Genomic DNA, 24,506 nt, shown 5'->3' with positions numbered 1-24,506 from the left:
CTCCCAACAGTGATTATGGCCATACCTTTCATGAAAGAAGAAAAGAAGTTTCATTTCTTCCCCTCTGTCAAATGACTTTAGTGCACAAATAAGAAATAAATCCTGAAGTTCTAGTCTCTTAGGAAATAAAGTTGATCAACCACCATGACCCTGAAGTTTCATCTCATTGTTCACTCCATTTTCTTCATGTATTAATCAATGGAGAAAATACCTCATATTAATTCAAAGTTTATCATCAATTACTATTCAACATGTCCACATCATAACAGCATAATATCTGATTTGAGAAAAACATGTGAAAACACTCAGAACAATGTCATATACATGATAGACACTCAATACGTGTTAGTTATTATAAGGTTTCTCCTACTCACCAGTGAAAATAGGAGATGAATGAGGATCTAGGAGACTGAGGAGGAGAAGCCAATGGAATCATAAGTGAGACCATAATTTGCAACCTCTAACTCTCCTGTAGAGTGACTCCTTCCAACAAGCCATGCCCTGGCCCACCGTGGACTGGATAGAGAAAACCTGTCCTTCCCCACACACACAGGGGCTGAGATACATAGAGCCTTGCTCTTCTTTCTACAGCACTGATGTGAATTTCAAGGTATGTTAAGAAAATTCATAAATTTTTCCTCTCTTCTGTATTTTTCCATTGAGTTACATAAAAGATTCTGACCATACTCCCTCTTCCTCTTAAGCTTTTCCAAGGGAAAATTTGGTTGATTCTTTTTTTTTTAATGGTTTAAAACATGACTATATGGAACAGTTTTTGGGTTATAGATCATGATCTGTCTTACTGCCATGGTGTTTATCATTTGTTCATAAACACTCTGAATAATGATGTCTACTCCAGAGAAATGAAGTATTCCTCTCTCCCTCCCTCCTAAAGCCTTCACCATATTTTTCAATTCAATATTTCCTTTATCTTCTTCAAGATATTAAATTGAAAGCTTTTAAGGAAAATCTTGAAAAAGGAAAAATGAACTCATATTCAGTGAAATTGGATTGGAAGAGGGCTTAGACTTGCCAAGAAACAGACATGACAGGAAGTTAATAAATCTATTTACCACTTTGTTTTATCCTCACAAGTACAATTTAAGTTTCAAAGGATTCACCTAAGACCTTTTGCAGTACTAGTGTCCACTTTATTAAAGATCTAGCCTCCAGTGTTTTTTTTTCACAAGTGTTCTAAGTTTGTTTAAATTTTTGAATTATGTTTATTACTGAGGTAACAATTCACAACACTGTCTATGTTTTCAGTATATAGGTTCACATCTCTCCAAATATACATGATCACACCACACCCACCACAAAAGCACCAGTAATGCTCCACCATAGTCCATGCAGCCTCATCCCCTTTCCTGCCATCCCCAGCCTGTCTCTCTGGTGGCCTCAATTCAGATTTCAATGGTTTGTTTTTGTGAAACTATGGTATTTTAATGATTAATGCAAAAACGAATTCCTAAGAAGCATTTCCATTATAGGTTCAGGAGAGAAGAAACCTACAACAATTTCCCCCTTCAATTCTTCTACATCTCTTCCATTTAGACTTAGGCAGCGAATTTAATGGAATACTTTAACCAAATTTTAATACACAGCCACATTCCCCACTCTCATTGCTTTCGCTTATTGTTAGGCATTCCTAATGTGTTAGGGACTTTCTGGAACAGTTATTACCAAATCCTTGCTGTCTGCACTTTTCGGAATGAAAAGAAAATGTCCATAGGATAGATATAGATGATCTTGATATAGTAAGGATAGAAGTCTTTATAAACCACCACAAGTTATGGATAGGCACTTGAAGAACCATCCCTGGAGGGATGGTTTCAGTTTTGCACATGGAAATTGCCATTGTAGGACAGCCAGGAAGTTAAGGAAAATTGTTGCCTATATTAGGAAAATTTCCCTGGTATGTAAAGCAGATTTACTAGTAATCTCAAAATGTCAAGTTCACCTTGAAAACTGTAAAGCAATATACCCAACAGAACCACAGGAATATGCAGCATGCTGTTAGAATTATATCAGTTCATTGGATGTCAAGAACCACACATCATCACAGAGAACTGCAAGAAATTTTCTTAAATTGGAAAAAGATACTGAGTCCTCATTACCACAGTTACCGCAACAATCTGCAAATTGAGGGCTGTGTTTGCCAGACATGCATTCCCCGCAAGAATCATCTCTTTGACAATGGATCATCCTTGTCTAAGTAATTTTCTGAATCAACAAAAGCCAGGCCAAAAGCATTCCAATTGGTTCACATAAGTGTATGGTCCCAGCACAGAACCACACGGTGTGCATATGGCCCCCACCAGGAGGCAGGGTGGGGGTAGGGAGAGGGTAAGGGGCTATTCAGCAATGGGTTGAGATCCAAATATGTACACAAAACAGCTAAAACACACATTCCTTTGGTTTCCATCACCAATTTCAAAGTGTTCCTGCAAGTCCATTTACTGATTCCTTAGGGATAAGAACGAAATGGTGGTGTTGTTTGGGAAAGAAGATGGCAAAGATTTTTTTAACAAATCCATTAAAGATAATTTAAACATCTCTCACTTAAAAAACTCTAATCAATGCAATCCAATCCCAGAATCGATTTTCCATGCCTTAAGAATTTCCCTCACCCTGTCCCATACACAGGAAGATGCTATCTAGGTGCAAGGCTAAGTTTACACATCCTCATGCTGGTTAAAGGCATCTTGCCCTTTGCTTAAGGTATTCTAGCCAAATGTCTCTAGGTTAGGTCCCTATCTGTATTCCAGGTTCAGCGCCTGCTGCCTCAGCAGGTGTGGCCAAGGGTTGTGATGCTCAGCACAGAAAAGTGCTGGTTGCATCTACAGTGCTCTTGAGCCTCCCCTCATCTCTCCCTGAGGTGTGGCTGCTGCTCTCATTCAGTCCCCACCTTGGGAAGACCACCTGCTATTGTCACCGACCAAATTTCTTCTTCCTCTGCTTCCATCATCTGATTAGCAAAGTAACCAGCAAGCACCTTCAGTAACCTCATATGTGCCTCACAGAGGGTTTGGGGCATGATGGGAGAACATGATGACACCTGTACCCTTATGTGCTGGACATAAGCCATAGAGAACCAGGGACACAGTCTAGGACCTCCTTCTGCCAAAGCATGCCATAAGGCCATTACTGCTCTTCTGCACTTTCCCATGAAAATTCAGGGAGAACCTAAAATGCATGTAACCCTCTTAAAGTCACCAGAGGGAAGCAGGACACAGTTAACCTCTGCTTCCAGCTAGTCCCGCAACTATCTGATGTTTCCCTTTCTTTCCAACACCTCCACCCAGGCTGCATTTCACCCATTCACCATCCTCTTACAACTCTTTCTTCCTATAAAAAAGGGTTTTTACTTCTCTTTCTGTTTGGCAGAAGCACCCCTTATATGACATCAGTTATCTCCTCTGCACTTGGATGTAGTCCACCTAGATGGCTCTTGACATTTTAAAGGAATATTTGGAATTTAGAAAGTATTGTTCTCTTGATAAAGACAAGGTTTAAAGACTTGTGTTGGCTCAAAACTTCTTATATTATAATATGGGCTTGCTTTTTCTTCTTTGTTTTCTTGCTTTAATAATCTGTTTTTTCCATACGGCAATAGTTGTCTCTGGTTAAATAGGGTAAGATAGAATGCAAATGTGAAAAAATAAAGGAAATTTTAAATATTTCAAATTTAACATCCTATTTTCCTTCCCTTTCCATCCTTTCCTATTTCATCTTTAATTTCTTCCCCCTCCCTTTTGAAGGCAAAGATTCCAGCCACTAAGGAAGAGGCTGTAAGGATACAGCAACTTCTCCTTGGCCTAGAAGCATGACAGTGAGACAGAGAGAGCAAGTGGAGGTGAATGGAGTATGCAGAGATTAGTTGTATGGAGCAGATTTGTTGATCGATTGAACATATAGATATGCTGAAGATAATGTGAGCCATGTTTGTTATGCCTGGGAAGGAATTTTAAAATATGAGAAGGAAGAAGACTAAAATGAATTCTGATGTATAGGATTATAGTTGGAATATAGGAGTGGATGCATGAATTTAGATAGATAGATAGATACATAGATACATAGATACATAGATAGATAGATAGAATAACAGACTGGTAAATGGAATTGTCATAAATATATATGTGTGATGACTTTTTGATGTGTCAACTTTAATAAGCTGAACTACAGTCCCAAAATGTCTTTACCTATTTCTGGTCTGGTTAGGATGGCCAACAAGAGGTATTCTCAAGAGAATTGGAGGACAATAGGGAAGATAGACATTTTGTAGCATACACATAGGTTTTCCCAGTTATTTAATCAAATATAGATACTGTTGTGAAGGAATTTTACAAATATGAGTACATCAAAAAGTATATTATCCTGGAAAGGCCTGACTTAATAAGTTGGAAGTTTCTAAAAGAGGTTTAGGATATTACTATGTGAAAGAAGCCAACCTGAAAATACTGCATAGTCTACGGGTCCAATTATATGACATTATGTGGAGGCAGAAAAAGGATCAGTGGTTCTCAGGTGTGGAGAAGGGGGGATGAATAGGCAGAGCACAGAGTTTTAGGGCAGCGAAACTTCCTTTTCAGGGCAAAGAAGAATACATGTGAATACATGTCATTGTACATCTGTCAGAACCCACAGAATGTACAACAGTAAGAGGGAGCCCTAATTAAAATTAAAGTTGGGGTGATAATTATGTGTGAATGTAAGTTCATTGGTTATAACAAATGATCCACTGGTGTACTAGATGTTGATAGTTGGGGAGATCGCACATGTGTAGGGACAAGGGGGCATGTGGGAACTCTCCTTATGTTCTGCTCAATTTTGCTGTGAACTTATATAAAAATGTTTTTAAAGTAAAATTTATTAATTAAGAAAAAGATGGCTTAAGTCTGCTCTCATCCAAACAGTGTCTGGTCTGCAATTTTTCTCCCTTCCCTCTGGAACTTCTTAATTGCTGCCTGAGAACAAAAAGCTCCTGTCATGCCCACCACTGCCCAGCCTGCTTGCAGTCGTCACCCGTGACTAACTGTCCTGCAGAATTGCTTAGCCAACTCCGAAAAGTGCATAAGACAATTCCTTGTGTGTATACACACATACACACACACACATTCCCAAATTATCTTTGTAATGAATAATTAAATGAGAAGTGTTATGAGAAGCTGGTGAGTACTTCAAAAATAAACAAGATAGTACTTTTAGTATATTATTATTTTTGTTATGGCACAGGTATAGTATTAACAGTGAAATGATGTATAAGCCTTTTTATAAATAAAGTGTTGATTTCCAGGACGTAGAAACAAAGAAATATGCTGGTAATAGTGTTATCTGTTATTGCCATGTAACAAATTTCCACAATCATATTGGTTTAAAACACTCATTTATCATCTCAAAGTTTCAGTGAGTTGAGGTCTGGGCACAGCATGACTGGGTTCCCTGCTCAGGATTTCATGAGGCTAAATTCAAGGTGTAACTGTGTCTGCATACTAATCTGAAATTCAAGGACCTCTTCCAACCTCAACCAGGTTGTTGGCAGTAAGTTCCCATGCTTTCTTTCTAGCAGTTGATCAAAGGTCACTCTCAGCTCCTACAGGTTACTTCCTAAGATGTCCTCTAGATCCTAATCATATGGATCCCCATAGGCCATTCACAGCCTGCCTCTTCCCAGCCTTCTGAAACAACTTTCAGATGCTTTGTTTTCTTTTAAAGGTGTGCCTGATTGGGTCAGCTGCATACGGATTTTCTTCCTTTTGATGAACTCAGAGTCAACTGATTAGAAACCTAACCACAGGATGATACCCTTCCTTTTCGTAGGTCTCTCCAGCCTCAAGGGAAATACAATACACAAGGGTGTGGGTTATCGGGGGTCATCTTCAAATTCTGACTTCCACACAGAATCAGCTACATTGACTGCTTGGGTCTGTCAGGTTGTGAGTCTCATACTCAATCAATATGACTTACTGGAGAGAAGAAATCCAAAGCAGTACCAAATTTCACTTGTTATTCAACCATGACACACCACAGCATTCAAGAGTCTTGCACATCTGCTAAATTCTTCAAGAGCCCCCAGTACATTTTACCTTCTTCCTGGTTGTGTAAATCAATAGAACTGGCAATGATCATTTTCTACGAAAGTTTCCTAAAAACTTTTAAATTATTTTTTAAAGTTTTCTTCTACCAGGCACCTAAAATCGCTGACTCAAAACTACCAGCCCAATTAAAAGTTCAGATTCTGGTTAAGACTGTGGTGCAGGACTCACAGCTGTAAAAATAACACTTACCTTTGGGTTGGCTTAAATAATACAGTTGGCTTTTCTAATGTTCATGCCTTTGGAGTCTAGAGTCAGGACATCCCAGACCCACTTCCTGATTCTCCACTCTTCCAAGACCCTGGCCACAGCTTTTGGCAGACTTTGCTCCCTTCTGATTGACTAAGCTTAGAGAAGCCCAGCTAGTGGGAGGTCATACACACAATTCCCATGCCACTGCCTACCTCCCACCCAGCTCTGTGGCTTTGCCATGAGGACTAGCAACCTATGAGCCCAGGAAGAGAACAGAAAGATAGAGAGTTGGGAGAGAGTGATGGGAAGATAAGGAACAAGCAACAATGAAGTCTAAAACTCATCCTCCCAGCCATGCCACAATCCTTTGGCACAATTTCAGGCATTCCATCTTACCACTCACTTCCCACATCCTCACCACCATTCCCCAAACAAAGGCTAGGGAATGCCACCCACTCCCACCTAGAGAACAATTTCAGTTTGTTCTGCTACATAGATCAGACTACCCAAGAGGATAATTGTGCACTTGACTCTATGAAGTGGCCTGTATTTGGGTGTTTCTTGGTTTTTTTCTCAGAAAGTAATGAGGAGAGAACAGCTGTTACAAATAATAAGAGAGGAAAAAGCAATACATTATGTTGAATGGCGTGGTCTTCCCAGCCACTGAGTTTTCCTTGAGATAATTGACCTGGCTAAGTCCTAGAAATGGAGTCTGCACACTCAACAACTTTTAAAAGTTTCTCAATTTTTTAAAGAATCTGAACCCTCAACAGATTAGCAAAAAAAAAACTTACAGTGCCTTGAGATTAAACCAGCCAAAGAAGAATCAAAAAACCAAAGTCTCCCTGGCATGAATCACTAGCAATGAATGGTCCAACACCCAAGGAAATTGGGGTTTTATTCTCCCACAAAGACCAGGACCTTTTCTCTCACTGCCCTTTGAAGATCTACCAAATGCCCAGAAAGCAGCTGTAGGATAAAATGTGAAGAAATTTCACAATGAAACATTGAATGTTCTAAATAACTTACAGGCATACAGGTCATTCAGTTTGTGTACCAGTCTGTGGCAGTCCCTTTTGTACCATCCTGGTCACTGACGGGATTCTTCCTGGCTGGTTTTTCCAAGGCTTTTTCTGGAGTTCAGACTTGTGGCAACTGCTGTCCTGAGCCAGGAGGATGTTATTTATGCTGTTAAAATAACATTAGATGTTGTAACAGATAAACACTTAAATCTTTGATTCACATAGATACTCAGAATCAGTAGTTTTGCTATCAGTAGTTTTGCTATCTGAGTATCACATAGATACTCAGATAGTTTTGCTATCTTCATACGGAGTTTCCAAGGTCACCCTGACCACCAATGTTCAGTCAGCAGAAAGGAAAAGAGGCAGATCATCTGGGAAGTGTTTGGGGTCAGATGGGAAAGTGATATACATGACCTCACCTGACCTTCTATTGGCCAAAATTCGGTCATATGGTCCCACTTGAAGGCAAAATTGGTTGGGAAATGTAGTTCCCATTTGGGCAGCCACTTCCCAGAAATTGTTCTCTAGGTAACAGGAGAATAAATCATTTGTGGACAGCAAGCCAGTTCTGCCACAATGAAGATGATAGTGGAGGCCATGGTAGCAGCCACCATTTATCATACAGCAGGGCTCTGATAAGTTCTTAACAAATACTTTCTTATTGAATCCTCAGACTAGCCTTATAAAATACACTTTATTATCCTACTTTTAAAGATAAGAAAGTGAAAGTGAGGCTGAGAAAAATAAGCTATTACCAAAAATCATATTACCAGCTAGGGAGAAACAAGAGTTTCTGACCATAAAGTCCATGTTCTTAAACACTACCCCTATACTGCTTCCCTCCTGTTTGGCTATAGTTATTTGATTAGACTTTTTTCTCTTTGAGTTGTATACTGCTTTGCCCAAAAAAAAATCCCTACTCTCTGCCAAACTTGGAACTCCCACAAGTTAAGTATTATCTACAATCTATAAAATTCCTTTGTTCTTGCTAATTCTTTTTTTCCATGTAATGATCCCTGGTCTCCCACTCACTGAAATCTCCTTGATCTAGACTGTCTCATTTCTTAGACACATAGTCCCAGGTCAGCGCCCTAGGGCTTTCCTCACACCCAAGTCTTTTCTAATGAACTTGCCTGGAGTCACTGAGTGTACTTTTGTTGCCCTCGGGGCCTTTCCAGTAAGAAGGTCTCTCCAAAAATGTCCTGTCACTTTTTACAGTCCTCTCTCTACTCTCAGATGTCACAAATCCCTCTTTCTCACCGTTTTCCTGAAACTCTGTTTTTAGGCTTTGTTTTGCAATCTACTGCTTTTTTCCCTCCATGGAGAAATGACACCTTCAAGACCTAAAACTGATATTTACAATTGCTCTGGCCCAAGTTTCTGCTAGAAAGCTTTCATGTTGGAGAAGAGTCTAGGGTCAAAGCAGAGGGGTAATCAATAGTGATGTAGCTGCAGATGTCTTCAGTTTGGTGGATTTGCTTTTTATTGTAGGTCAATTTAATCAGCCAATGTCAAGTACCTTTTGAAGTGTGAAGAAAAAAAAAAGACCAATTCTAGACCTTTGGTTGTCTTTTGCAGTAACAAAACCCTGATGTATTCTTTTCCTCTCAGAACTTTAACTTATATGGGCAAAGAAGTTCTTCGATCCTCACCCAAGAACCCAGAGCTAACAAGCTAAAAGACAGAACTTTCATTTTCAGCCTTTCTTTGACCTACAGAATCCTATTTATCCTGGTTCTCTTCTTTCTCCCTCTTCCAGTTGAGGATGATTTTTCTTCTTTTCTACAGAAATATTTCATACTCAGTATCACTCTCGCTTTTCGAGAGTTCACACTTGAATGGCTAGTGATATTAACACTAGAAGGTCTCACCACACTGCTTTCTTCTCCAAGAATATGCGTGAACATACCCAATTACAAACACCTAGTACAGTATGTGCATGTGTGTCCTTTCTTCCCTTGACAACCGAGAGCCTGTTCTGCAGAGCCAACTGTGACACCTACAATGTTCACATAGTAATTACGCTCCCCGTGGAAGTCCCCGACCAGCATCAGAATCAGGGCTGGTCCCTGAATTGACCCTACTCTGTTCCCACTTTTTTATGGTGAAACTCTGGGCCAAAGAGTTTCCAAAAACTGTTATTTCTCTGTACCCAAAGCCCAAAATCACCATTATCATTCTAAGTAGTTGCATTATCATTCTAAGTAGTTGATCCATCTTGCAGGAGACATTCAGTTAAACAGAGCAGATTGAATGTATATATTTACCTGCCAAATGCCACACAAAGTATAATAAGGAAAGAATAAAACACATAAACTAAAAGGAACAATAAGATAAATTAGTGTAATGAAATTTTGGAAGTTGAAAAGCAAATGGGCTAGCAAATGATAACTGACTTAGCAGCCTTAAGCTGGCAGCGGAAAAAAACGAGAAGCAAGCTGATCTGGAATACAGAACACTCACAAACTGGAGGTAGCAGGCACCTCTTTAAAGCAGGAATGCAGACAAGACAACGGTTTGCGGTTTTTTTTCCAAAGTCTATATGATGCAATGTTTCTGTTATCTATCTCTTAAAACATACCCTATAACTTAGTGATTTAAAAATAACCATTTTGTTTTGCTCACACTTTTGTGAGTCAAGAATTAAGGTAAGGCTCAGCTGTCCAGATCATCCCTGATTCTTTCTAGCATCAGCTGGGTCAGCTGAAAGAGGAAGCTCCAGTTGCTAGATGGCTTCATCATTCACATTCTGGCACTTTACTGGTCTTAGGTCCTTCCCTCCCCACCTCTTCTCTCTCTCCCTTTCTGTTTCTCCAGAAAGTCTCATTTTGCAGAGACTCTCCGTGTGGCCTGGGCTTCTCATAGCACAGTGGCCTCAGGGGAACTGCCCTTCTTACGTGGAGACTGGCTTCAAGTCATAGGAAGCAAAAGCTACCACAATAAAGACCAACTGACTCAGCACCACTTCCACTGTGTTGTTGGTCAAAGCAGTCCCAGGGCTCATCAGATTCAGGGGGAGGGGGAAAAGAGCTCCCCTCTTGATTGGAAGGCAAGGTCACACTGGCAGAAGAGCAGGTGAGGTGAGCAATACTGCTATGGCCCTCTTTGGAAATGGCAATGTATCAGGGCAGCCCCTTTAGCCACAATCATTCACCCCCCCTCCCACCTACAAAATACACTCCCCTGTCCCACAATGCCAAAGTCTCATCCCATTGTACCATCAGCTCAGCCCAGGAATGCATCATCTAAAGGAGGTCCAGGTGCTGATGAGACTGTTCTTCAGGCACAATTTCTCACAAACAAATCCTCAAATTCAGTCCCGATTGATCCTAGGGTGGGATCATCTTTACAAATGGCACGTCTCATGGCAGTAAGAGCTGTCTCCTTACTGAGGCAGCAACCACTTGTGCATGCAACAAAAGGACAGAGAGTACTGTCTGGAAGGGTCTCTGCCTTCATAGCCACGTGACTCGGCGGAAAGTGGAAATGCTGTACTGAACACAGAAATGAATCAAAGATGCACAGGGGAGCCTCTAGACCCTTGCAGTTCCCAGCACGCTACCGCTAAGCTCATAGCCCTTTAGCAAGATAATAGAGAAAAAACTAACTCACCTAACCTACAGATATTGTCACTTTGAGGGCCCTAATGAAGAAAGCCATTCCAGCCAGTCAATAGTTCAGAGGACCTTTCCTTCAGCCCTCCCACACACACAGAACTTACACTCAGGGCTCTTATTTTTGTTTTACAATCAATGTCAAAGCTTTAATATGAGCAGGTAGCCCTAGATCTCATACATTCGAGGAAAGCTGCCAACATGAAAGAGTAAGATCAAAGCAAACAAAAACAAATTAGAACTTTGAGACCAAATACATAATCCATGGATCAAAAACAAACTTCGCACCCATTAAAGGAAAAAGGGTTCTGTTTTCTAAAAAGTTAACCTTCCTCCAAGTTAAAAATTTATATTGACAAAACCACATGATTCTACAAGACATATAGCAACTGTTCAGAAGCAAATATTTTCAGTTCTTAGCTATTTTTCTGGTAGTTGCCTCCACGTTTTGATATTTCTCGTTATTTCCACGTTAGATGTCATTGACTGTCTTGTATTTTTGAAAAGGATTGAGCTCTTTTCATGAAATCTGGCTTGGTATTATAGGAAACTAGATCACCAAAAGTTCTCAGGAGAGAATGCTTTGTTCTCTTACTGCCAGAAGGTAAAGGTACAACAAGGCTTTTGATAAAACCTACAGCCTGGAAGTTGCTGAGGGAAGTTGAAGAGAGTGCGCCATCTAGGTTTCACTTTGCACCCAAGACTTTATGTGGAAATGGACCTTTTGAAAAAGGAAAAAAAAAACACAAGAGATTACATTCCCTCCTCTGGGAGGTTTACAGTTGTCCAAATCTCTCTATGGGAACAGGGTGGCCCCTGATGGAAGCTACCTGGCAGTAAAAGACACCAAGGCTCCTGAAAACCAAATGCCCCACCAGAGTGGGAGGTTAAACCTGATCAAAGAGACAGCAAAGTAATGCTGCAAATCTAGGCTCACCCCAGGTTATCTCAGCAGGACAGCAAGCCCTCACCCTCCTCTCCGGCAGCCGATGCTCTCCCTGTGCTTGAACCTCTCAATACTAACTCAAGAACTGAACATAATAGATCTCACTATGGGCACCTGAGAAAAACTAGGGCAAGCTGACTCCAGCCCTAGATTGGGAGCCAGGGGGAAATGTTTTTTTTTAAATTAAAAAAAAAAAAAAAAGGAAGGATGAAAGTATCTTAGAGAAAGACTCCTGCTGCTTTCCAAGGGCTCAGCGTGCATAGCTATGCTTTGCCCAGAAATAGTTCTTTTGGTCCCAAACTCCAGGGCAGAAGAAAGCATTCTGAGAGCAGAAGGTAGAGGAATTGTTGATATCTTTAAACGTGATACTCAAGGAGAGAACAATGTGAGGACATGGCAAGATGAGGATGAAATTATAGTGCTTCATCTCTAGCCAGTAAGACTTTGCCAGTCCTTAACTGAACAGGGCTGGCAATGGGTAATTAAAAAGACTACTCCTAACTCTATTCATTATTGTATACCCACAGGGATTAAGTAGAAACTACACAATTGACTCATAATTTTGTATCTTCTTGATAAATTGGAATATTTTACAAGCCCTCTTAAAAGAGTCCTTTTGAATGTGGCTTACATGGAAACACCTGAAGACAGGCAAGTTGAATTGACCATCTTCTTGGTGTGTGGAAATAATTACATGACCCTTCAAGTAACCCTTCAGTCAAGCCATCATCCAAGTACCCAATGTATAAATGGTGTCAAAAGGGATCCACACATGTAAGCTGAGGTCACTTTGTTACAAGCAAAAGGAACAAGTCCGGCTAACTTAAGACCCAGAGGGGCTTGTGGGAGGATATGGCAGAAACGCACAGACTTATAAGAACAGATGAACAACCAGGTCTCAGGAAGAACAGGCACCTGGGAGCTCCTACAAAGGCTTGTGGGTCTCCTTTCAGAGGAACTTCCCACAGATGAGCTGCATCTACAGGTTTGGAAAGTAGAGGGAGTGGAAAGTAGAGGGTTAATAGAAAAGAAAGAAGAAGAGGTGCTGGACAGGAGAAACAATGGCCCCTATATACTGCAACATAAGTCTCATTCTTTCTCAAAAACTGCCAAACTTCACTTTTGAAGATTCTAGATTTGGTCCCCAAGTAGAGAGTGAACCAGTGTTGAATGACTGGTGTCTGAATAACGTAATAGGAAAAAAATGATGGGGGAGGCAGACAGCCTGGGTGCCAATCCCACGTTCACCCTCACTAGCTATGTGACTTTGGTGGTTTCCTAAAGGATTAGTGTAATCAGTTGCTCTCAGCCTTTCTTCATCAGTAAAAAGGGAGAATGTTTAACGGTATCATTTAGGATGGTGATGTTGATAAGTTATAAAGCCCAAATAAATGAGAGAATTTGATGCCTTATTGAGCTGCCAAGTCTAGCAATAGGGGAGGCTTTGGTGTCTCAACAATTTTACTAAATGCCCAGTTTCTTTCATTGATGCTCTGTTCTTTGGAGCATCCACATCATTCCAAGGCTGATTGCACCGTGGTGGCAAGATGGCTGCGAGAAGCTTCCAACATTTCATGCTTTCTCACTCATATTCAATAAACAGAGGTGGCACTCCCCTGAGCTGTCTTACAAAAATCCTGGACTTTCCTTTAATTGAAATCTTGATTAACCATGATCAGTTACTTTGACTAGGGATAAATCTGAGAGTTACAGCAAAATATCATGGGAGAGGGAAAGACCAGGTAGTGAGAAGACAATTGCCAGCTCCCAAATCCCATTTTTACCCTCTAAAGTTAAACTGAGGCCTCAATGTATGTAAAGAGTTCACTAGGTGCCTGGCGGGCAAGTGTCAAATAAGTTTGTGTGTGTGTGTCTGTGTGTATGTGTGTGTGTGTGTTCTTCCCAAAGATCTAGAAATTGAGACAGAACATAACACAGAAGTACAATCTCCAAATTAAAACCTGTAGTAACCCTAAAAACCAAAAGGTTATGAGGCTATTACCTCCCAATATGAATCCCTAAAACAAGTATAAAGAAATCTAAATTAGCTAATTTTTCTCAGGATGATCAATTGATTAGGTTTATCCATATATCAAATATCAAATTCTGTCTGAAACATTTTTGATGTCACTGCTCAAAAATGGCTTAATCCACCTACTTGAAAAACCAATATAATATGTGTGAAAGAGGGGTGAATAACTGGAAAGATACAGAAATGGCTACAGGGTACATTTTAACTGCCTACATAACATTCCAAGTCCTACTTAAATACAAATACAATACGAATTTGTTAGAATGTTATACAAACACATGCACACACATACACATATATATGGGCTTATCTGAATGTGAAGATTAATTATATGATTCTATAGAGGAGACAACAGAAATCATGATGCCAACCACTTTGCCAATGAAGGAATTCAGACTAAAGAGATGCCTGAGTCAGGCCCAGCAGTTGGTGCATTGCAGAATACAACTAGGCCCCCAAAGTCCTGGCATCCAGCAAAGCACTTATCCACACTGCCATCGCCCCTCCCTTGATGATATCTAATTGCTTAACAAACAAGATCTTCACAAGGATAAGATCAACTACCTTTCCATCTGCCCCAAGCAAATATATTCAATTTTGGCATTAGTAAAACCCAGGTGATATAGGAAACATTACCCCTTCAATTCATCCAGGTGGGACAGTCAATTTGGAAGAAACTATTAACTAATGCCAAGCTTTCAAGTCTAAGAAACATGGTAAAAAATGGATCTATCACTGTTATTGTTGCTTGTCAATAGTGAGAAATGGCATGTTAATCAAGAAGATGCAAGTTATGACCAACATTTCTCTTGTCTTCCCTAAAAAGTAAAGAGTTAACATGTCAATCATGTTCACAAGAACTTACTATTTATTTTCTTCAATTTTCTGAGGACCCAACTTTAAAGTAGCTCTGAAAACAAAGGTCTCTCTAGGTATGCAATATCTGATGGAACAGACCCAACATCCTGCTTTTCTTGAGCTCCCTTTTTTGTAATTTTTTTTTAGATTTATTTATTTATGCATACAAGAGCTGGGTGTAGGCCAGAGGTGAGGAGGGTGAGAGGATTCACCAGAGACAGAGTAGGGAGCAGAACAGGCAGACTAACTGAAATACGCTGCTGAGGGGAACAGCGGGCGAGTTGGGAGAGGTCTGCTGCACCATGTGGGTCACCTCCCTGGCAGTGGATAAAACTCCTGCTACAGTAGCTGTGGATAGTTTCATAGTGCTGCCTCTTAAGCACTTGCGCCACCAGGGAGTCCCCTTTTCTTGAGCTCTCTTTTATTCTCAACGCTTGAATGGCCACAAATGGCTTTTAAAAAGTGGACCAGGTGCAGAAACAAGTCAAAGAAGCAAGAGTAAAGGGGGAAAATTAGAATAGCCCATCATAGATTTTGACTTCGAATGTACCAGCAGAACTTTAATATACAACAACTTAAGCAAACTGAAGTTGACCTCAATATATCCTACTTCAGCGACTTGCCAAACAGTGTGCCAAGGAAGAACGCAGGAGCTCCTCCTGTCCCACACCCCACCTAGACTAGGGCAGGGGGAGCGATCCCCAGCCCATGAAACTTCAGGAAAAAGAATTCATGTTTCTGGAGGTGAGAATTTTCGGGATAAGAGTTTTCACTCCTCTCCAAACAAGAGGCAGGATGATGCACTGACAAATTCTTCTCCTTCTTCATCCTGGGCCAGTCCTTTAAGGGAACACACAATACTCTTTTTCTGCTATATGACAAGTACTGAATCACCACATTATCCTCTCTGACCCTGCAGGGCCACGGGACAATATCAGAATGTCAAAGTGGGTCTGAAAAGAGCTTTATGTGGGATGACACAAGACTCTAAAGATAGCAGAGCTGCTGAATCACTTAGGGAATGACCACAAATAGTGCTGTCCTCAGCTTGCTGGGTAAAGCTGATGCCAGAAGCCCCTGGAAAATCTCTGGGCTAATTATGGAGGGTGGGAGGGTGACCTTGGAAGCAAGTTGAACTTAACCCAGAGCTGGGGAAGCCTAAGGGAAGAAACCCAAGTTGTAAACCCTAATACATAAAATTGAAAAATCGCTGATTTAATAGAACTTGCTGTCACATGACAAGGTAGTTTTCCTTAGGAACAGGTGCTTTGAGTTCTCTCTCTCTCTTTCTCTCTCTCTCTCTCTTTCTCTTTCTTTCTTTCCTTTCTTTCTTTTTTAAATTTTCAGCTAGTTACACGATGGATGGCAGTCTGGAAATACACTGATGTCTCCTGGCAGAATTTCAGACATAATGTTTTGTTGTGTGTGTGCTTTTTTTTTTCCTTTGCAAACCCTCCATCAGGGGGACGGGGAGCCGGGCCAAAAGTGAGGAACCCAAGCTGGAGGCAGCAAAGCTCCGCAACTTAGAGCAAGGAGCTGGGCCAAGACTTCAAGGCCAAATCGGAAACAAGCACGTTGAGTCCATTTGAACGACTGAGTGATCAAAGGCATGCAAACCTTCACAAAGGCAAAAATTAATCTGTTTAATACTTGGCTAAATTCTCAGCTGTTGAAGCAAATTTGAAATGAAATTCATCTAACTCCCCCTCTCCATGTGGAAAAATCCTTTGAGTTCCTCGGAGTGTCCACGAGGTGGCAGAAGCGCTCTTTGTTTCGGGTCGTGGGACACAGCGGAGCTCCATCCCCAAAATGTGAATGGTCTCTGCAGGTATCACTGTAAATATGAACGTAAATGTACATTTTCGAGATATGAGGACTTATATTCAAACATGGCAAAGCTGACCTTGCTTGGCAGTCTCTTCTGGGGGGAGGAAACGTTCCCAGGAGATAGTGAGAAACAAAAACCATGAATCTTGGCCAGCAATGAAGAAGCAGATGGAAGAATTAGCTATGTGTTCAGTGAGGAACCCTGTTCATGAACTCTCCTGGCCTCTGTGAGTTTAAACTGTTCCACAGTGCCCACCTCTCAACTCCTTTCTCTTCATTACTCCTTAAAGAAGGCCACACATTCCTGGGGTCCTCCCTGATGGCACAAGGAGTTAAGACGCGACCTATGAAGCTTCCGCAGCCTCTGCAGCATGAGTTCGATCCCTAGCCAGCCAGGGAGGAACCCACATGGTGCAGCAGACCTCTCCTGACTCCCCCACTGCTCCCCTCAGCAGTGTATTTCAGTCAGTCTGCCTGTTCTGTTACCCACTCTGTCTTTGGAGAATCCTCTCACCCCCCACACCAACACCTCTGGCCTATACCCCAGCTCTTGTATGCATAAATAAATAAAACTTAAAAAAAAAAAGGCCACACATTCCTGAATCATCAGAAACCTGTGGCCTCACCACTAAACTGAAGAAGCTGAAAGATACACAGAAATTTCCTAGTGTGACAGCTCTTAACCTCTCTTCAGCCTACTCTCTACAAGTTCAACCTACATAACTGGACGATTACCCACTATTAAAGAGTATAGAATATTTGATTCCTGATGGACAAACTGAAGCTGGTGTAGGACCTGGGGTCCCACGGTTTTCTGGAAGGACATGTAAAATATTAATACAGTTCCTCACCAGAAACAAAGCTCATTAAACACACATGGAGGTTAATGAAATGTCTTTCGCTGTTTATTTCATGAATTAAAACAATTTTCCAAACAAATCAAAGGAAAGGAAAAAAAGATTCTATAGGTTCAATTTTACACACTCTAGTATGAAATGATCATAGTAACTAGGAGGAACGAAATGAAAGGTTTCCTTTTCAACAGTAATAAATCCCGTCAAACCCTATTTGGTATGGCACTTGACATGGCTTGTAAAATCTTAAGTTACTAAGTTATATATTTCAGTGGTAATTCCTTACAAAATTAATAGGAAGTGCTAAATTAGGACAAATGACTACCAATGGGATCCAGATGCTGAACCCTAGACTAGGTTGAAAGTGTAAAAAATTAAGAATGGTGCTGATATTTTTTCCCTGAGTTCCTTGAAGGAGCCAGCGCTCTCCAAGCGTAGAATGTAAACACTTGAGAAGGTAGTCAGAGAAGCATGTGTTACAAAGCAGCCTGAGTCCCAGCTGTGTTTACACTAGGATTCCAAGATATCTAGCTCTGGAAGGAGATAGTATGAGGAGGGACAGGGAGCCTTCTGGGTCAGAATGATCTCAAGGGGAAAGAGAGAAGCTGATTCAAGATAAAGGAGAGGTGTAGTTGTCGGCAGAGCACTGTAAGTCACTCAGCTTATCTTGCAGCTCCCCTTCCAGGCTCACCTGAGTCCCAAGGGTAATGGAGAAAAGGCTGAAACATGCTGACCTTATTGGTCCCCTCAGAGGTGACTCTGTAGATGACAGTGGCAACAATAAGGGCAACAGTGGCCTTAGGCAGAGGCTGGGCTGACACCAGCACATTCAGAGTGAAGGACTGGCAGGGCAAAAGGCATTAACAAGAAAGAAGAAAATAATAAATTTGTTCAAATTCCTTTGGCTGTTTTCTCTGATTGCCATTTGGCAGCGTCATCAGATAAGATAAAAAGAAATAACAGCGGGACAAAGGCAAAGCCAACCCTTGATTGTGATATTCAAGGGCTGTGAACAACATATGCAGTGGTCCATTCTAGCTAGAAAAGTCCTCTGAGCAAGCTAGACAGCCTCAGCCAAGTCACATCCTTTCTGGGCTTCTTTCTCTTCAGCTGTCCTCCATAGTATCTTCATACTTGTTTTCACATTTGATAATTCATTTACATGCCAATTAAACTGCTTTTTGAAAGGATTGGCACAGTAAACAAAAGGAAGCCAGGCTAAGTTTCTCACAGGCAGGAAATTTATTGCACTCCTGGGTGAGGTTCATGGACCCCCCAGGGTGTCGGAGAAGTCTTGCCCTTTGGAGGAGAAGGGCAAGATTTTATAGGGCGGGGTGTGGCCTTGGAGGGAGGTGGAGATGCAGAGTCAAAGTTGCTTTTCAAAGAAGTTTTTGCTCTCAGAACTGGTTGTTCTTTCAACACTGCTTATCCGGGCCCATTCAAACTGGGCAGAGCCAGCTCCTGGGATGCAGGTGACAGCAGTTTCAAGTTCCGCCTACCCCCCACTCCAGCTCTGTCCCAGCCTCAACCTTACACTTTTAACATTTCTTCTTCACCTTGTCAAGATGAAATCGGCACTGAAGGAAATACCATTTATACTGTGGGGTCTAGTATTCTACAAAGAGGTGAATGTCCTCGTTTGAAAAGCACGATCTATAAACTGGCCAACATCCTGCTCTCCACAGCTAACCCTGTGCTGTGTGTTCATCCCTATCATCATCGCTTTCCTTCACTTTGTTTTTTCATCTTCTATTTCCTTCATTATTTGAAGTACCCTTTTCTTCCACTAATTTTCCTACCTTTTAAAGCCCACTTTCGTTCAACCTCCACCCTAAAGCCTTCCCTGTCCATGGTCATCCACAGAAACCCCTCTCTCCTTCAAGTCCATGCCACTCACCCCATGTCGCATTTAGTGGAAATATATTTCTATCTTCCTTGTGATACCTTATATGCTTATTTCACTCTTATGTTACTTTACTTGTTTGGGGTTTTTTGGGGTTTTTTTATGCCTCTGGTCTTACAACATTATCCAGTATTTCTTCTTTTTTTTTTTAATTTTTATTTATTTATTTTGTAAGATTTATTTATTTATTTATGCAAGCACTGGGTACAGTCAGAAGCGTGGGAGGGTGAGAAAATTCACCAGAGCCAGAGCGGGGAGCAGAGCAGGCAGAAGGACTGAAGTACACTGCTGAGGGGAGCAGCGGGTGGCAGGAGAGGTCTGCGCGCCATGTGGGACCCTCCTCCGGTGGCCGGGGAGCAGCCGGGGATCGAACCGGCGCCGCAGAGGCTGCAGGCAGCTTCGCAACCCAGCGCTCAACCGCTGCGCCACCGGGGAGGCCCAATATCCAGTATTTCTTAGAGATCAGGGGCCAGGGAAGCTGTTGTTTTGTATTCCCCGGGGCATACAGATTTGTGCCTCCCACATGAGGAGCTTTCATTCACATATTACTTATCCATCCAGTACTAATCCATCCAGTACGTGCTAATTCATCATTGTTGAATGAATGAATGAATGAAACATAAAATCTAAAAATTAAATAATTAGATCCTTAATAATTCAGAATTCCTTAATAATTCCCTCTTGTTTCCGATTTACTCTTTTAACACTATCAGGCAATTTCTGCACTGGCAAATTTAAACTGCAGATATTCTGAACAAGTTTCAAACATGGAATGGCTGTGCATGTTCCTGGAATCGACATAGAGTGTCACAGGTTAAGTGCCTAGAACAGATTCTGTAGACTTATAAACTGCAGCAATTACTGATGCTGATGACAAAAATAACACTCCCTACAAGGGTTCAGTTGGTAAACTGCATGTGAAATGACAACATACCTGCTTTTATTTAGTCACACTATGTCTTTATGGAACATAGGTGTGTACTTGTTCAGTTCCTTCAGGAGCAATAAAATAGATGCCCTTGCTCCACTTTATAACCAGAATTAATGGCAACCTGCCATTTCTACCATAAATCTCAAGTTTCAAGTATTATAACTAAGCACATGAAAATCATATTAAACTGAAAGTTATCATAAAAAGTATTAAACCAGATGCTGCTTTAATATATATCAAAGTGGATTACATTTATTAAATATATTGTGTTCCTAAAGACAGAAGTCCTAAAATAATCCAGAGGTTTATTCCCATTCTTTCCCCACATAGACTACATGAAGTAGCTCCATTTAACAAATAAACTTATTTACTTCATTTTATGGACTCTCTGCCTTCTGCTATTTCACCTATATAGAACCTAGCAAATTATTTTGCTGTAGACTATAAATATGTGAGGGGTTCTACATGGCCAAGGTAATTGGAGAACTTAGATCAAGTGCCACCTGGTGGTCAGATAAATCTTTTTCCTACCTTAGAGTTGCTAAGAAGCTAGTCAAAGGACATTTCTATTGGTAATTACCCAAAATAGTTATAATCAATTATACTTCGTGAATCCTTAGTCCTGAGGAATACTGAGCTACTGGAGAAAATATTTGAATCAGACTGATATTGGTTCAAATCTGATTTCTAGCGGTTTTTTTTTTTTGTTACTTGTTTCTTACTTTTGGACAACTAAGTTAAACTATCAGTTTTCTCATTCATATCATAAAATTGATTTAAGGAACAATTTAAAGAAATGTGTAGGGCCTCCCTAGTGGCCTAGGAATTAATTCTCAGCACTATCACCGCTAAGGCCTGAGTTCAATCCCTTGCAGGGGAGCTAACCCACATATGGCGCAGCAGAACTCTTCTGTCACAGCCAGAGTTCCCCTTAGAGTGTATTTCAGTAAATCTGCCTGATCTGCTCCCCATGTTATGTCTCTGGTGAATCCTCTCACCCACCATTCCTCTGGCTGACACCCCAGTTCTTCTATGCGAAAAAGAAAAAATATATATATTTTTTCTAACCTATACAGATTTAGCCCATTAATACAAATATTCTTTCTCAATTATAGTGTACAGTGATATCCATAATGATCATCTTTAAGCACTTTAAGTCCTAAAATTATCAGGAACACTATCATTTTTGTTACAGTCAGCTGAAAATATAGGGAGAAAAGATAAGGTTGACATGAAAAGCATCTTCAGTTCACAACTCAGCTCAACTAGAAATATTTCAATGTATCAAAATCATTTAATCATTTAATCATTCTCATAAATAATAATGTTTATTATAATGATGTTGAGTGAGATCGTAGATTAGGATTAGATTGCAAAGGGTAACATAGATGGCAAAAACAATGAGCCATTGGAGAAAAACCCTTAAATTACCTATAAAATACAGCTAATATGAGTATAATTCCGAGTTCACATTTAATCTTATGCTCACTCAAGTTTGAGACTCTAAAACAATAAGAATGTCTGGATATCTGTCCTGCAAATCAGTTTGCCATAAGATACCTTCAAACACTATTGAACGTATGAAGGGATAGGTGGCGAATACTGCAGAGATCCTCAATCTTGAATACTATAGGAAAACCAAAGTGATTCCACCAGGTACGGATGCCATCTTGGGCCCATGACCCAGTAACTTCTCTTCCCTGGGAAGATTTATTTTTAGATTTATTTTCATATAAGTGGGGAGGCCAACTTCCCCAGTCCTTCTTTCATGTGTACTCATGATCCATGACTTATACATAAGTCTACTAATCTCTCTGCATACACAAGAGTGATCATACCACACATACTAAGCAGGTATGAGAGACACCTATCAGTGTATGATATGAATCCTCCCTTTACCTGAACCACCACTGAGGACCTTTGTATGTAAGTTGTCTTTAATAACACTTTAAGTGTGATTAATTGATATGCCTGCTTTGTTTTCAAACTCAAATTTCCTCCTCAATTTGGAATAACGTATTCATTTCCACAACTGCACAAGCATACATAGGCATTTCCCAAAAAGCTTATAAAAATGAGATTCCTAGTCCCCTTCACCACAAAATTCTGACTTCCAACAAGCTCTCAGGTGATCTGATGCTGCCTGTCTCAGATCACATTTTTTTTTAAAGATTTTTTTATTTTATACAAGAACCAGGGTACAGGCTAGATGCGTGGGAGGGTGAGAGGATTCGCCAGAGACAGAGTGGGGAACAGAACAGGCAGACTGACCGAAATACACTGCTAACGGGAGCAGCAGGCGAGACAGGAGAGGTCTGCCACGCCATGTGAGACCCTTGCCGGCCAGCTGTGATTGAACCTGTGCTACAGAGGCTGCGGAAAGCTTCAGAGTGCGGCGCTCAACCACCTGCGCCATCAGGGAGGCCCTCAGATCACATTTTGAGAACTGTTTTAAAGACTTTTTTTTTTTCAATTCCTTTCATTTTTTTTCCCTACATGTTGCCTTAAGAACTAATCCTGCTATAATAGTAGGTTCCAAAGCTGAAATATAAAGGACCCAGAAGATGGCAGTTGATAACCAAATCATTATTGCATCATGTTACCTGACTTTATCCTGTAAAGTAACAGTAATTAAAACAATATGATATTGGAATAAAAAATAGACATATTGGTCAATGCAACTGAATCAAAAGCTTAGAAATAAATCCACAAATATATCAATACTCAATTCATGATAAAGGAGCCACAACCATAAGATGGGGGAAGGAGACTCTAAAAATAAATCTTAAAAATATACTTAGATAGGGCTTCCCCGGTGGCGCAGCGGTTGAGCGCTGGGTTGCGAAGCTGCCCGCAGCCTCTGTAGCTCCGGTTCGATCCCCGGCTGCTCCCCGGCCACCTGAGGAGGGTCTCATATGGCGCGCAGACCTCTCCAGCCGCCCGCTGCTCCCCTCAGCAGTGTGCTTCGGTCCTTCTGCCTGCTCTGCTCCCCGCTCTGGCTCTGGTGAATTCTCTCACCCTCCCGTGATTCTGACTGTACCCAGTGCTTGTATAAATAAATAAAAATAAATCTTTAAAAATATATATATATATACTTAGATATAAGACCTACAGCAATAAAATATGTAGAAGAAAACATTGAGGATACATTTCATAACATCAATGATAAAGATGCTTTTGAAAACTCAGCCCCTACAGCAAGAAAAATGAAAGCAAAAATAAGCAATTGGGGTGACCTCAAATTGAAAAGCTGCTACACAGTGGGAAAAAAAGTATAAATAGATTTTAAAAGTATTCTATTGAATGGGAGAAAATACCAAAACACTACTAAATACTAAGACACGACATAAAAACCTTATACAACTCAGGCCTCCCTGGTGGCCTAGGGGTTAAATCTCAGCACTACCACTGCTATGACCTGAGTTCAATCCCAGGCCAGGGAGCTAACCTACATATGGTGCAGCAGACCTCTCCTGTCCCATTGCTCCCCTTAGCAGTGTATTTCAGTAGATTTGCCTATTCTTCTCCCTACTCCATCCCTGGTGAATCCTCTCACCCTCCTCTCCCTGCATCTCTGAACTACACCCCAGTTCTTCTACACACAAAACAATAAATAAAATCTTTAAAAAAACAAAAACTTATATTATTCAACAATTAAAAAAAACAACTAAATTAAAAAATAGGAAGCAGACCTAAACAGACAATTCACCAAAGAGGATATCTGATGACCCCGCCAAAGAGGATATCCAAAGACCAATAAATGCCTGGAAAAATGTTCATCATCACTTTTAGAGGGAGATGTGGGTCAAAGCCATGATGAGATGTCATCTCACACCTCTGAGAATGCTACATGTTGAAAAAAGACTCCAATGACAAGTGCTGGAGAAGATATGGAGGAAGAGGGACCCTATTGCAATTGTTGGTGGGAATGTAAACTGATGCAGCCATCTTAGAAAATAATCTGATTTACCTTTAAAAACTAAAAATGGAGGCCTCCCTGGTGGCACAAGGGATTAAGACACAGCACAATGAAGCTATCTGTAGCCACTGCAGCACAAGTTCTATCCCTGGCCAGGGAAGTGACCCACATGGCACAGCAGACCTCTCCTGACTCACCCGCTGCTCCCCTCAGCAGTGTATTTCAGTCAATCCACCTGTTCTGTTCCCTACTCTGTCTCTGGTGAATCCTCTCATCCCTCCCCACACACACACACCTCTGGCTTGTATCC

This window comes from Talpa europaea (assembly GCF_964194135.1).
Source record: "Talpa europaea genome assembly, chromosome: 8".
NCBI lineage: Eukaryota > Metazoa > Chordata > Mammalia > Eulipotyphla > Talpidae > Talpa > Talpa europaea.
The sequence above is the reverse complement of the archived record's forward strand: the minus strand, read 5'-3'. Positions refer to the sequence as shown.